This window comes from Lepisosteus platostomus, chromosome 10 (genome assembly GCF_059453375.1).
Source record: "Lepisosteus platostomus isolate fLepPlt1 chromosome 10, fLepPlt1.hap1, whole genome shotgun sequence".
NCBI classification, from domain to species: Eukaryota; Metazoa; Chordata; class Actinopteri; order Semionotiformes; family Lepisosteidae; genus Lepisosteus; species Lepisosteus platostomus.
Window position 1 is genome coordinate 37,613,486 of NC_142620.1, and position 15,590 is coordinate 37,629,075.

Consider the following 15,590-nt stretch of genomic DNA (forward strand, 5'->3'; position numbering starts at 1 on the left):
GTGGTGAACTGAGAGGCCGGGATGGAGTGTCCTGAGGCGGTGTGTGCTCTGCGGGGGGCAGAGCTTCCGCCAGGCATTGCAGCCTGGGCGGCGGGGAGAGGCACTTTTCGGGAGACAGCTGCTCAACTGTTTGACTGCTGGAACTCTAGCCTCCCAATCCTCCCCAGTAATGCATCGTAATGCTCCTGCTGCTGCCGAAATGTCTCCATACAGGTGCTGCTTCTACAGGTTGGCACCCTGGCCAGTGGCCAAGAGCAGAGACCCACGGCCTGTGGCAAAATAACATAATTCATGTAAGAAATAAAGTCACACAGTAGTATTCATCAGTCGCGGAACAGAAGTCAAAATAAACTTTTCTTTTTTTCCGTCTTACCGCTTTCTTTTTTACTGTCCTGGTGGTAGATCGTTTCGCCAGTGCGGTGTTTTCTTGAAGAACAGGCTACAAAGAAATAATTATAATTGAATTTAAAATTCAAAATGGCAATAATACCTTGTAATATGCGCTGTAATCGCGTATTTCAGATGAAGTCTGCTGTATTTGCTTACCCTTCGCTCTTTGGAAGCTGGGGCGGCAGAAGCACCCCGTCTCTTCCCGTAAAACGCCTTGGTCTCCATACTGTACTATGGTCGCTGTAGTGCAGGTTCGCAGTTTTTTTTTTGTGATGGGAGCTCACCCAATCCCTTGGTGTCTTTTATGCGTCACACATACTGTATTTCAGCGCCATATATTTCATGGATATTATGGAATATAATGGATGGATATCTTAGTTATCTTTCTAGTTCACAGGTTTGCATGCATAATTTAATTTTGAAAGCCACTGAGACATCAGGTACTACTGTTGAATTTATGAAAAAGAAACAAAACAAAAAACATACTAACAACTGTGCCATCCTACTCCTTAGTTAATACATTTTATTATTCATAAACAGTTAACATTGTTAGCAAAATATTTTGAATTATATTTAACCCTATTTTTTCTTTAGTTTTGTATTTAACTTATTATATGATAGTCAGACTTAATGTATATTTGAACAATGAAAATATATTTTTACAAGATTAAGCACATTAAGCACTTAAAATTAATATGGTTAATAATAGTAAACTGTAACATGCTGTAACAAGATCGGTTAAACTGCGAAGAAAATGCTTTCAGAGAAAATGTTTCAGGTGTGAAGAACATAGATCAATGCAATTTCAACCAAACCTGTTTCCACACACCCCGCCCCCACTACCATTAGAACATACACAAACATTTTAGCGTTTCATTCTGAGCAGAAGACCCTCACACCTGAAGAGTGCTGGCTGTGACGAATTAAACTGGTTTTACAGGTTTCAATCACAGACCATGTGACATGGGACTCAGTAAACTACAGTAACATCGTATTTGATAACGCTTTAAAAACGCTATAAAATAATGTGACTTGGCACAGAACAAGTCACATCGAGTCAATTTAAACACAAGCTGTCTTTAGCCCTCTAAGCTGGTTCATACAGAAATGTAGAGATCCAGGCTCAGAACACACAGCTTCATTAGCGAATACATATGCAGGACAACTAGAGAAGACGTTTTACAGAGGATGGATTTTTAGAAACATCCCATCAGACATCCCATCATATTCACAACGTGAAATCTAGAAAATAATATTACGTAACCAAAATCCGCAATATGGAAACAGAACCTGTGTAATTGTTGATAGATGATGTACTCGTAACATTTTTTCAAGACGAACTACAACATTTAAAAAATGACATGTATGTACTTGATATCTCTAATCAATCCACGGGTCCCAGCACAAAACGAAAGTAAAACGCATACCGTTTCGCGCTTCTTATTAGTTGCTCAAAAGTAATTTGACCGTATGAAATGCATAATATAAACCTAGAAACATATACGTGAGCAGTACTTAAGCACTGTAGTATCGGTGTTAAGACATACCTCTCAAATACTGTAAATCAAGTTAAAAATATCTCAAGACCGATTCTGGTCGTAATGAAACCATGCAAGGGAGTTTTAATGTCCGTTGCAGTTCTTTTGCAACATGAATATAATTATATCGTTATTAATTTCTTGAGATACGCGATTCCATATTATATTCCCTTTTAATCAAATTCTAAAAGTATGCTTGTTGACTCCGGTTTCACGTTAGTTAAAGACTTCGAAGCTTACAATGTTTAGGGAGAAATGGAATACCGGTGTGTATTTTTTTCTTTAAAGTACCGAGACCAGCCATATACTGTATGTTTATGTTAAGATTTCCCTTCAGTGGTAAAATTAGATATGAATATTCAATACTTAAACGGGCACAGTTAAGACATTAAATATACATATACATATTGTATACAGTACAGTTTGCATATGGTAATATGTTTATGTAACACGATTAAAAAATAAATAAAACTGGAAGGTCCAGCACCACCATTATGTTTATATGGTTGTTTTTGTTGGTTGGTTGTTATTATGGTTATTAATAATACGATCTATAGTTGAAATCTGAGCCTAAATAAAAAGAAAAAGCAAGTGATAAGGTTTATGAGCAATCTAATTACTTATTCGTTTAAAACGCTATATAAAATAAAGTTTATTATTAATTTGCTGGACAGAGCGGTGAACATTATTATGCATGAGACAAAGATAACGATCCTGATCAGTTTAGAAATCTGTGTACGCTGTAAGGTTTTTACTTCTTAAACTTTTAAAATACACGTTTAGAATTGAAAGAAATCCTCTTCCTGGCACAGTGTGTATAGCAAACCAGCACGTCTTTTTTCTCCAATCAGAGGGGTGTCAGATGGTGTCAGCCAATCACCATTCTGCGTTGGGTAGCAACGGGTGACTGTTCTCAGGCGGAAGATGTAAGCAGCTTAATGTTCGTGTTAAATATTTTTTTTAAATTCAATTAAACGGGCACAGTTAAGACATTAAATATACATATACATACTGTATACAGTACAGTTTGCATACAGTAATATGTTTATGTTACGCGATTAAAAAATAAATAAATAAAAATGAAAAGTCCAGCACCAGCTGGATTCGAACACACAACCTGCCAGCTGGTAGTCACGCACCTAGACCAGTAGGCTACAAGACAGCTCGCATGATCAGGCAGGCGAAACAGCCCTACATAGCTCTGCCGCAGTACACGGATATAATCATACCGTTATTAAATTCTTTAGATTAGCGATTCCATATTATATTCCCTTTTAATCAAATTCTAAAAGTATGCTTGTTGACTCCGGTATCACGTTAGTTAAAGACTTCGAAGCTTACAATGTTTAGGGAGAAATGGAATACTGGTGCGTATTTTTTTCTTTAAAGTACCAAGACCAGCCATATACTGTATGTTTACGTTCCAAAATTAATATCGTTTATGGCCTTCACACGCGTTACAGTATGCTCCTATTCTTTTTATGCTCAGCTACTAAGATTTCCCTTCAGTGGTAAAATTCAATATCTACAACAGGCACAGTAAAGACGTTTTGTCTACGACAGACCAACGGACCACGAGTGCCCCTGTCGGTCAACCAATCACGCACCGCGGTATCGCGTGTCATCTTACCTGCGGTATCTGTACTGCGGTGTCTGTACCGCGCACTTTGAATGGCTGCATCTGTATCTAATTTTTTATTTCTTTTTTAAAAATTAAAAGAATCATTTGTCCAACCAGTGAGGGTCTGCTCTCATTGACAGCTGACACTCCTCCATACACTGAAGTGAAAAATTAATAACACCAATGTAAATGTCATAGGTGTGAAGAATACAAATCTCCAATTAAATTTCAGTCTTAACCTATCCCACACACCCTGCCCCCACTGCGAATAGAATACACACAAAGCACATCGGCATAGATGGGAAAGCCAGAGCTGAACGCTACGCCACTCTTGTGTTTCAAAATCTTGTGACTTTTGAAATTTACTGGGGGTGGACCACATCAGTAAATTTCATTAGGTCCAGAGGCAAAAGGGCGTTGCCTTGCAATCTCCGGGAAACCATTAGTAGCATGGTGAATCGAAGATTCTCAAAACTTACTTTGTACGATTAGAAAAGAATACGTGATCGGATCAACTAAATGCTTAGAAGAAGGAGGCGCTCTTTTCCTCTGGTTTTTATCAGGGAGCACCTTGGACCAAGGCACTGTTTCTTTCAAGAAAACGATCTGAAACACACAGCAGCAAGGGCGAGGCTTATAGCTGAAGGAGTGAACTGGGTGAAAACTCCAGCCAAATCCCCAGATTTAAATCCAATAGAGATTGTATGGCAATATCTGAAAGACTATATTCTGAAAACTGCTAAATTCTGGGAGGAAGAACTGACAGTTAAATTGGAACAATTTTATTAACAAGCTGTTTCGTGTTCTTCCTAGGATTGTTGAGCAGGGTATGGGGCATTCAGGAATGTGACTTATGTGAGTCAGATTATGAATGAATAAAAACATTTTATTAAAAACGCGTTAGCGTTTGTCTGGGTGCTGTACTGGCTGTAGAGAAAATTAAAGTGCCTTTTTCCATTCAATGGGTGTTTGAGTCGCTGTGTCCTCCCTATATATTGTGGTAATGCCACACTATGTCTTTTATGTGTCGCAAAAAACTGACTTGCTTTAACAAAATATATTTACTAATCCTTTCGCCTAGCAATCAACCTGAATGCCCAACTACAGTATCTGAGAAGCCCTCCGTGAAACCAAAAGAACCACAATTGAACGAGTTCCGATAATAAGAGATTAAAAGTTCCCGTCACCCCCATTTCCATTTAAATCGCAAACGAGTGTGTAACTAAATGTCTTTATAGATTCACAATCTGACAATGCAACGTAAATTGCAACGTAATTTGTCTTCTGCATAATAATGTTCACCTCTCTGTTCAGCAAATGAAAAAGCAAAGCACTTCTCAAAGCACTTTACAAGATAAAAACAACAACAATATTGTATTTCATTGCACTTTGACAAATCATCTTATAATCAATTGTTGTCAGAATATCCCCCCCTCCAAAAAGAACAAAATTGCCACAGTTTTATTAACAGGCTGTTTCAGTAACTTAAAGTATATATTTAAAGTAATAATTTAACAATATATGTAAATGTTTTATGACATGTCTATGCTGTGAATGTCTGTAGATTGTATCTTATTTTTAGTTTTTGTTTTGTTTCAAGTTAATTTTATAAGGGAGAGTGTCATAGAGAAGACTCCCTTACCCCCATCTTGATTAAAACGCAAACGTGTGTTTCATAAAATACTTTTATTTTTTCACAATCTGGCAATGCCAGACAGAATTCACATTCACTGCAGCCGAATGGCCTTGCAGATCAGAAAATAAAGGAAGAAAACAATTATCGCGGCTGGGTTCTCAATGGAATTGCTTTAACTGGATGAACCGGTTAGAAGATAGGTGGATTTACACCTGTGAAAGGCGTTCCAATTTTAATGTTATACAGAAGACATCATTCATAAAAAATGATCTTGTACGCTCTGTAAACTATAAAATGTATGAAGGAGACACGTTGCGTATCGCCTCTTTTTACACTTGGAAGAACATTCCAACATGCTCTCATTGACAGCTGACACTTCTCCATACACTCAAGTGAAAAATTAATAACGCCAATGTAAACATCATATTTACAATTTGTTGATAGTAAAAATGTTAAGTTCTCTAAAGCTTTCTCAGTCAAGTATGATAATTTACCTAGAGAGCTCTGTAAGCATGCATAGGCAGCAAAAGATCAGCTAAACTGGGAAGATGCGACACTGAAGAAAATATTAATAACCTTTTAAATCTGAAGGGAGATCTAAAGGGATCCACACGATACAGGTTCCTGCTACTGGAGCGATTCAGAGGGAAAGACAGTGACTATTCGTTGTTATTAAAAAATAACTTAGATTCAAACATATTGTGATATTTAGAAACATAAAAAAGTCAATAGGGTGTCCATAATATTGTTATTTTAGTTTTTCAAAGAAAGGTTTGTTAAAAGAAAACTCATGGCGCTAGCTGGATTTGAACAGCTGACCTCTCACAAACCATCACGCCACTAGCACGGTCACATGACAAGTGGTGAAACAGCCATACACATTTCAATAGATACTGTATGTGTACAGTATATACTACTGTTTGGTCACAGTACATGAATATAATTATATCTTTATTAATTTCTTTAGATACACGATTCCATATTATATTCCCTGTTCATGAAATTTTAAAAGTATGCTTGTTTACTCCAGTGTCGAGCGTATTCGCAGAAAAGCTTAAAACTATCACTTTCTCACAGGATACTGTATACTGTATAAACGTCCAGTTACATGGTCAGAGGGAGCAAGGAGCACGTAAAAACATTTCCGAAGTAACCACATGTAAGTCTTTAAATGCTTAAAATGTTTAGGGAGAAATGGAATACTGGTGTGTATTTTTTCTTTAAATACCAAGACCAGCCATATACAGTACAGTTTACATACAGTAATATGCTTATCTTCCTAAATTAATATCTTTCGTGAGCATGTGAAAGGCATGGTGAATCGGAGATTCTGAAAAATTACTTTGCATGATTGGAAACAAATGCGTGATTGGATCAACGAAATGCTGTGGTGTTACTTTTTATTAATGAAAAAATAGTCTTTTTAATTACAAAGACGGTTACAAAGAATGTGGACAGGATAATACTTTGAGTTTACAGCTTGTCCAAGGTCATTCATTATTAATACTATAAGTAATATCTTCGGTAAACACTTTGATGCACAAAATATTTCTGCATAATTAAAATATTTATGATAAAGGTGGTAGATTGTGTACTTTTGTCCAACTGAGCAATCTTGCTTTCATAAAATATACCAACTTTTTAATGTATAATGATTAAAGTGCTGCAAAACACACTTTAAATGTAAAAGTCTTAAGAGTATACAACTTAAATTCTTAATTGAATAAAGATTGTCCTTGATCGGAATTCGAAACCGAGTGTTTTCTGGTGACAGCTCAAATGCTGTAAATGAGAGTAAGGCTGTCAGATGCTGAGCCATAATGCTAAAGAATATCTTTCCTTCAACACTGAGTTGTGAGATAATTCTGAACTAGTTAATTCCCCTTGAGTTCACATCTTTAGGAATCCACACCCCTTCTGCATACTATACCATATTGCCATGCGACTGTGCCTCACCTCCAGATCACCTTCAGGGTCCTTTAGAGCCAATAGGAGCTCTGAGCAAAGTTCGTAGACTTTGTATAGAAATCCACTTGGCCCTGGAGCTGAGCTTGCTCTTTGTCTTCCTAATACCTTCTTGTACCTCCTTTCAAGTATGTTTCCTCCAATTCAGTGCAGTCGATGGACTCTGAGGCTCTATTAAGACTCTGCAGTGTACCAGTTGTTTGTCCCTGATTGCTTCACTGCTTATTGTTTGATGGAAGCTGTCAATTTCCTCCTCAGAGCAGGGAAACTACCCACTTTACTTCTGCCCCAGCGATTTCAAGGTAACTCAAAGGGATCTGCTAGAAAACGCATGCCCACCTCTTTCCCACTTTCACTTCTCACCCTCTATTTGCTTCATCTCCTATGGCACTCTGCCCTCCATAGAGACAAGAGATTCTTCCTGAGGATGCACCATAGCTCTGTCAGTGCTGCTTTTTCTTTCTCCCTTGCTTTCTTTCTGCCTTAATGGATTCTACTCTTCACTGCTTAGATCTTCTTAATATAGCCAGACTTTTCTATCTCTTTCTTCTCCTAATATTAAACATAAAAATAACTTTATGGCTATAAAATTAAATTTACAGCTTTGCCATGTGTTTTAGAACAAAATCCATCTAAATTCACTGCATTACCTTCTCTTTTGAGCTATAGATCAAGAACAAATAAAAAAATAATTGAAATGTGGACACCCCCTAAGTCTTCAAGAATTTTAAGCATGAAATATTTTTATATATTACTGAAATTAAATATATTTAATACATGAAATACGTAAAGAATATTATATAAAGTATACATATTTGAACATTATTTTTCATGTTTTTTTTTCCTTTACTTTTTTAACTGACAACAATGATCTAATGTAGTTATGTAGTTGTATTAGCAACAAAGAGTAAAATGTCTTTAAGGCTGTCATTCTGTAAAGAAATAACTTATTTTCAATGGATAAAAATATGGGAAGCATTGCTATTGTTATGACATTTTGACATTTAACTTCAATGTCAACCAATATCCTTATCCAAAATAGATTTGTTTTGATTTTTTTTTCTTCAGGTACAACATCTTGATGTGACTAAAGATTTTAGAAAACAATGCATTTGTTTTTTCAAATAATTTTCCAGCATGTGTTACAATTCTAGTTGTGTTTTTGTGCATTCTCATCACAAAACAATAACAGTGTTTCAGATTTTATTATGGTCTGAGGTTTAGAAAAAGAGTGAAATTATGAAACTCTAGAAGATACTATTGAAAAAGCTGTTAGTTACTGACAAATTAGCTAAATTTAAATGATTTGTAGAATATTTGAAAATATTAAAGTTTAAAAAAAAATAAAAATGACTGATGTGTGATTAAACGTATCTTGTTTTCTAATTGTGTATCCATGTGATTAAAGAAGGGCAGCATGTTGGCGCAGTAGATAATGCTGCCTCGCAGCGCTGGGACCCTTGGTTCAGTTGTGGACCTGGGCTACTATCTGAATTTATATGTTCTCCCCATGTTTGTGTGGTGTAGCGGCAATGCTTGTTAATAAGACAGAATTAAGCGTTGGTGTGCTCCTAAAAGAGGCCCCATCTCACCCTCCATCTCTGTGGTGCAGCCACAGAGAAAGAATTCATGCAAGCTGATTTAAGAGTGTTTTCTTGTGATAAGAAACAAGCTCCCAGACGGGGATGCAATTAGCTGAGCCTGGCTATCATGATCAATGGTCATCTATTGGCGCCTATCAGTCTAGGGAGTGCCGAATGGACATCTGGACTGCATTCCTAAGTGTCAAGAGTAAGTGACTTATATCTCACCTTGACCAACCAATCAGGGACTGGCAGGGCGTGGTAATACCACGTGGGTCTCCAATGCCCGCCAAACTCTCAACCAATCAGCACACATCTGGGTCTTGATCAAAAAGGGAGCGCAAGCTCAGTTCTGGGCTCTCCTTGGCCATTTTCGCGCATCCTCAGAGACAATCACGTGACAACTGCTGTTGTCTGCAAAAGGACTTGGACTTTGTTCAAAGCGCGAGGCCGAGGATCCCGTACGTACTCAGAATTCTACCAACGTGAATGCTCCGCTTGATCAACGGCAGCCTACAGTTGGACCCTCGTCGACAACCTGAATAGCTTATTCAGAAGCAGCGCTGGACCGGGAACGAACCAGTTTCTTCCCAGGCAAAAGAGTGACTTGTGAGGACTCGCGGTCACACTCTGTGCATAGAGACTTTCTACTAGCCAGCCGGACTGCTGGTAGATCCCCTCGGAGCAACGACTGCCCTGCGCGCCGCAGTTAGATTCCTCCGCCCGTCCTACTCCGAGCTGCACCTCGACTGGTTGGCCGGTAGCCAGAGGACGCCGTCACAACGCCCATTGGACAACCGCTGCAACAGAGGCTGCAATGGAGCCTGTCAGCTGGTTTGGTGTTCGTGCCGGGAAATTCCAAATCCAAACACAGTGGATAAGTAAACCCCATGTTCTACATTGCGTCTCGAGAATTCAATTGTACCTCAACACAAGTTGTTATCAATTTAATTTATGAGTAATGTATTTACTTCCGAGTTTAGAGTAACAGTGGGTAATAACACTGATTAGCGATTTGGTAACCGAACGATATATTGACATATATTCTCTGTTGTGTATCTCTTTGTGTTTGCATCTCTTCGAGATTATATACCTTGTATATTGATAACCCTCACCGTAAGGTCTGCCGCTCGTATCCAGGCAGACTAGTATATGTTTGGTGCACAGTTATATTAATAAATGTATCCCGTGTATTGAACCCGTGTGTGTGCGTTGTTAGTTGTTCTGACGATTGATTTTCTAAAAGCCCCAACGAACAACCTCGTGATTACTGCTACAATTAATAATTGTCTCAGTAAACCCATCAAAACCTCTACAGTGGGTTTTCTCTGGGTGTTTCAGTTTCCTCCCACAGTCCAAAAATATTGTTATACATAAGAATAAAAATTAGAAAAAGCCAAAATAAATCAACCAGTATAATCAATAAGTAAATTAGATAATGCCATGAGTATTTGTACCTGAGTATTTGGTATAATTAGAGGAACTAGATGTCTTTGTTCTCTGGCACAGCTTTGCTGAAGGAGCAATAAATCAGAAACTGGCATAAACAAATATTTTGATTAACACACCATAACATATATATTACTCTGTTTACAAGCAAGGCATCTCAGAGGTCTATATTCTGACCATCCAGAGAAAAAACAAAGACTGTAGCCAATTATTCAAAGATCCTATATAACAGTGGTTCTCAAACTATGGTACATGTCCCAGTTGTGGTACACGGAGTGCCGCCAAGTACCGCCAAGTTCCATATGACCCTGGAACTTTGGTGTGTGTGTCCTGGAACGGACTGGTTTTTCTATGTTAATAAAATTTGTTTGTGTTGAATACACAGCCTACGTACTGTGATACAGCGTACGCGAATACTTGAGTGTACACAAGAGCTACTATGTAATTCGATACTACTGTAATGGAACGTGTGCTACGAACGAAAGCGTCCAATTGTTTAAAAAAATGTTATCTCCAGCAAATAGGAAGGTAGGAGAATGTGCGTGATTTTGGAACAATGTCAATGTTGTAAGCACAGGAAAGCATATAAATGCGTACTACTAAGGCTGGCAATCTTTTGAGCACAGGAAAGTGTAATAGATACAGATGCAGCCATTCAAAATGCGCGGGCGATACCGCATTATTTTGCGGTGCGCTTTACGCGGTCTACCGCGAGTGACCGTAAATTCTCCTATAATTCCGCAATTAAAATAATAGTATCCGGAATTTCCGCAAGGTGGAGCTAATAAAGCTCAACCTCTCATGTTTGAGCTGTCGCCATCAAAGTCTTTAACGAAGATATTACTAATAGTATTAATAATGAATGACCTTGGACAAGCTGTAAACAAAGTATTGTCTTTGTCCACGTTCTTTTTTTCATTGACCGTCTTTGTAAAAGTAACACCACAGCATTTCGCAATCACGCATTTGTTTCCAATCATGCAAAGTACAGTAATTTTTGAGAATTGATTCACCACGCCTTTCACATGCTCATAAAAGAGATTGATTTAGGAACATAAACATATTACCGTATGCAAACTGTACTGTATACAGTATGTATATGTATATTTAATGTCTTAACTGTGCTCGTTTAAGTATTGAATATTTATATGGAATTTTACCACTGAAGGGAAATCTTAGTACCTGAGCATAAAAAGAATAGGAGCATACTGTCACACGTGTGAAGGGCATAAACGATATTAATTTTAGAACTTAAACATACAGTATATGGCTGGTCTTGGTACTTTAAAGAAAACATACACACCAGTATTCCATTTCTCCCTAAACATTAAGCATCGAAGTCTTTAACTAACATGATACCGGAGTCAACAAGCATACTTTTAGAATTTGATTAAAAGGGAATATAATATGGAATCGCGTATCTAAAGAAATTAATAATGATATAATTATATTCATGTACCACAACACAAGAATAGTACACGCTGTACATTGTCTGTGGATAATGTTTCTGTAGTGCTTTTTCAGCACTCTCCACGTGACCTTGCCGGTGGCGCTGTGGGTTGTGTTCCTGACTCCCACCTCACACGGTCTGTGATCGAATCCTTCTGTATTTTTTTTAACAAACATTTCTTTGAAAAAATGAAACGTTTCCTGAGTCAGAGATTAATTAAAACCTCACTTGCAACAAACAAATTTATATTTCTAAATATCACAACATGATCGAATTTAAGTCATTTTAATAACAATAAATAGTCACCTAGGCGTTACAATATAAACATTTATATTGATTTAAATCGCGTTTAAATCGCCTTTATTTAAAACCCATAAATAAAGCTGATACTGTTTAGACTTTTAATTATTTAAAACTGTATTACAGCAGCACAATGCACAATGCAACGTAAATCACTATATTTGTCTTCTGTGTAATAATGTTCACCTCTCTGTCCAGCAAATTAACAATAGTAATCATAATGAACTTTATTGTATATGGCACCTTTAAAGGTGGCTCCTCAAAGCGCTTTACAGGTTAAAAACAATAACAACAATACCGTTAGGCTGGGCAAACATTTTTTTTTTTTAAGAAATACAAAATGAGATATAATGATGTGTTCCGGTTTAGACATTAACGAAGAGCATAACACGTGGGCGGCGTAGAGGTCGGCTCTGGCTTTCCCATCTACTGTATACACTGCAAGTACAACCCCCCTCTCTGCAGGAGTGCTGGCTGTGACGAATTAAACCGGTTTCACAGGTATTTTCAAAGTAGAAGGAGGAGAGATTTCCAGCGAAAGACACCTCCCCCCCTCAAAAACCCAGTAAGTACAGTACTTACTAGTTAAGAAAGGCTAGGCTCCTCAATGAAATCGCTTTAACATGCTAATGCGTTGGTGTAACAGTCCGGTCGTGGCAAGCTTCTAATTTCAACCCGACTACGGCGAAAGGAACCCTTCTTTCATTAGAAGACAATGAACATATTTTAGCCCTTAATGAATTAATAGCAAACATGGTTTACATAAAAGACATTTTTCCAAGAAAGTTTAGCCTTTGTCACTAATGAAACCACTAAATAAAGACATAAATATAAAAATCTTAAGATTTTTAAAATACATGACTTTGCTAAAATTTATTTGAAAATAAAAACAATTACAAACTCCAGGGGAGAGAGAGAACAGGGGAGGGATGTTGGTGTTGTGTAAGGGGCGGGGCTATGGAAATGAGGTCTGTTTGGGAATGTGGAGTTACATGTTCTGGCTGTTTGTGAATTATCGTTGTTGAGTATGGAGTGTTGAGGTATTGATTTTGTGTAATGCTTTATGTTGAAAATTGAGGTGGATTTTGTTTATGATAAAGAGGATAAACTGGGATGGGAGGAGGGTTTGGTTTTGCATAAGGGGCGGGATTATGATAATTGGAGGAATTTGCGAGAGTATAATGGTTTGATATATTTGATTTTGTATTGTGGTTGTTATCTATGTTTTTGGTTGGTATTATGTTTATATGATTGTTTTTGTTGGTTGGTTGTTATTATGGTTATTAATAATACGATCTATTAAGTGATTAGGTTTATGAGCAATCTAATTACTTATTTGTTTAAAACGCTATATAAAATAAAGTCTATTATTAATTTGCTGGACAGAGCGGTGAACATTATTATGCATAAGACAAAGATAACGATCCTGATCAGTTTAGAAATCTGTGTATGCTGTAAGGTTTTTACTTCTTAAACTTTTAAAATACACATTTCGAATAGAAAGAAATCCTCTTCCTGGTACAGTACTGTATGTATAGCAAACCAGCACGTCTTTTTTCTCCAATCAGAGGGGTGTCAGATGGTGTCAGCCAATCACCATTCTGAAGCCCTACCATAATCTCTGGTATGGGGAGACCCCAGAATTCTGTCCCATAGTTTAGACAGATGATATATACTTTTATTGATCCCGTGAAGGAAATAAAGTAAATCATTTTCATTTTAGGAAATTATTAAACGCTCGGTTAAAAGCAAAGGAGATTGTCTGTTATAGTGGACATAAAAACAAGAGTTCGCTGGCATTATATCCTAGAAGACACAGACCGGCGACAGACCGGGAAAATGCCTGATGAACTAGGGATTGGACAGTTTCCAAGTGCTTGTACAATCGATGGAAATGTTCAAATAAATGTGCAAAAGAAATAAACAAAATAATCATTTATTTCTTTATCATATTGGCTAGCTAATGTCCTCTCTTTGCTAGTTAGTGGCTGTGTTTCTGCGTTGGGTAGCAACGGGTGACTGTTCTCAGGCGGAAGATGTAAACAGCTTAATTTTCGTGTTTAATTATTTTTTTAAATTAAAATTCATTCTTTACAGCAATCGCATATTTGGGTACCGTTTCATAAAACTTTCATGCTTAAAATGTTTAGGGAGAAATGGAAGACTGGTGTGTATTTTTTCTTTAAACTATCAAGACCAGCCATACACAGTACAGTTTATGTAATGTTTATGTTCCTAAATTAATATCGTTTATGACCTTCAGATGCGTTATGCTCCTCTTCTTTTTATGCTCAGTTACTAAAATTTCCCTTTAGTGGTAAAATTCCATATAAATATTCAAAACTAAGCGGATTAAAATGTGCACAGTAAAGATGCGCATGAAATAAAAATGTCTTTTAACTTCTGAGACAGACTCCTGAAATGGAAACGGGGAAAAATGCAATTTATTATTATAATATTTATTATGTGTATGTGAGTGTGTGCGCACACACATGCTCATGTTGGTCAGTGAAATTTTCTTACGAAGATGATGACTTGTAGGTGGTACTTGGATGCTTTGGTTTGATCAGGGGTGGTACTTGGTCCAAAAAGTTTGAGAACTACTGCCATATAACATTTGGACAACAGGAAAGATAAACAAACCTTCTAAACAAAACAGAATACCTAGAGTTAAATCTTTTTCTCTATAAATCCAGACGCTATTGACCTATTCTAAAAAATGTATCAACTAACAAGAAGATGCCTTTTTAACCTTGGGATTCTTTATACAGGAAATAAACATAACAGAATGGCAAACTCTCTTAATAAAGATCAAATACTTAAATAGAATCCACTCCTTAAGGTTGATCTAAACATGGTCCTCTCCCTTTTCTGTCTTCTCTGTTTATCTTGTGTTCCTGAAATGTTGATGACTTGTAATCATTTAACCAGATGTTAATTAACCAAGGTAAACCATATGATTCCTTTGATCAATGGTCTCAGTCTCAGACCCCCCTACAATTCAGTAAACACCGCTGTTCCTTTCTTTCTTTGAAGCTCCCTAGAACTGCAAATGTTAGCACTATTTTGTTATTTGACCAATTTCTGTAAATCCTGAGACAAATCGGATAGCCCTGTCCTTAGCTCTAACAATATACAGATAGGTTTATTTGTGTCTGGGAAAATTAGCCCTGGTGCAAGTATGTGTGTGTCTGTGTTCCCTGCGTTGGATTGGCATCCTGTCCAGTGTATCCCCCTGCCTTGCACCTGTTGCTTGTTCCCCCACTACCCTGAATTGGATGAAGCAATTTGAAAATGATGGATGAATATGTTGTTGTTTTTGTTTGTTGTTGCTCCTCAACATTGCATGACCATGACCTGATCTCACCAAATCAAAAATTATTTGATACACAGAGTGACACTTTTTTGTTACGAATGCATTATAAGGTAGTTTAAGGTAGGTAGCAAAAAGATTTTCTGATTTACTGTTTTAAATTGGTACCACTGTGGGGCGTGACTGACAGGACAAATCATTTCAACATTTCTAGTTCTCAGAATGCCACCAGAAGAGCAATTAAATTACAAGATTTCCTTCTTTATAAACCACTTCCCCTTCTTTGGTGTACTTACAGGGCTTGTCAGCTCACATTTATAGTTCCAGGAATGCTCAGCTTTCTAG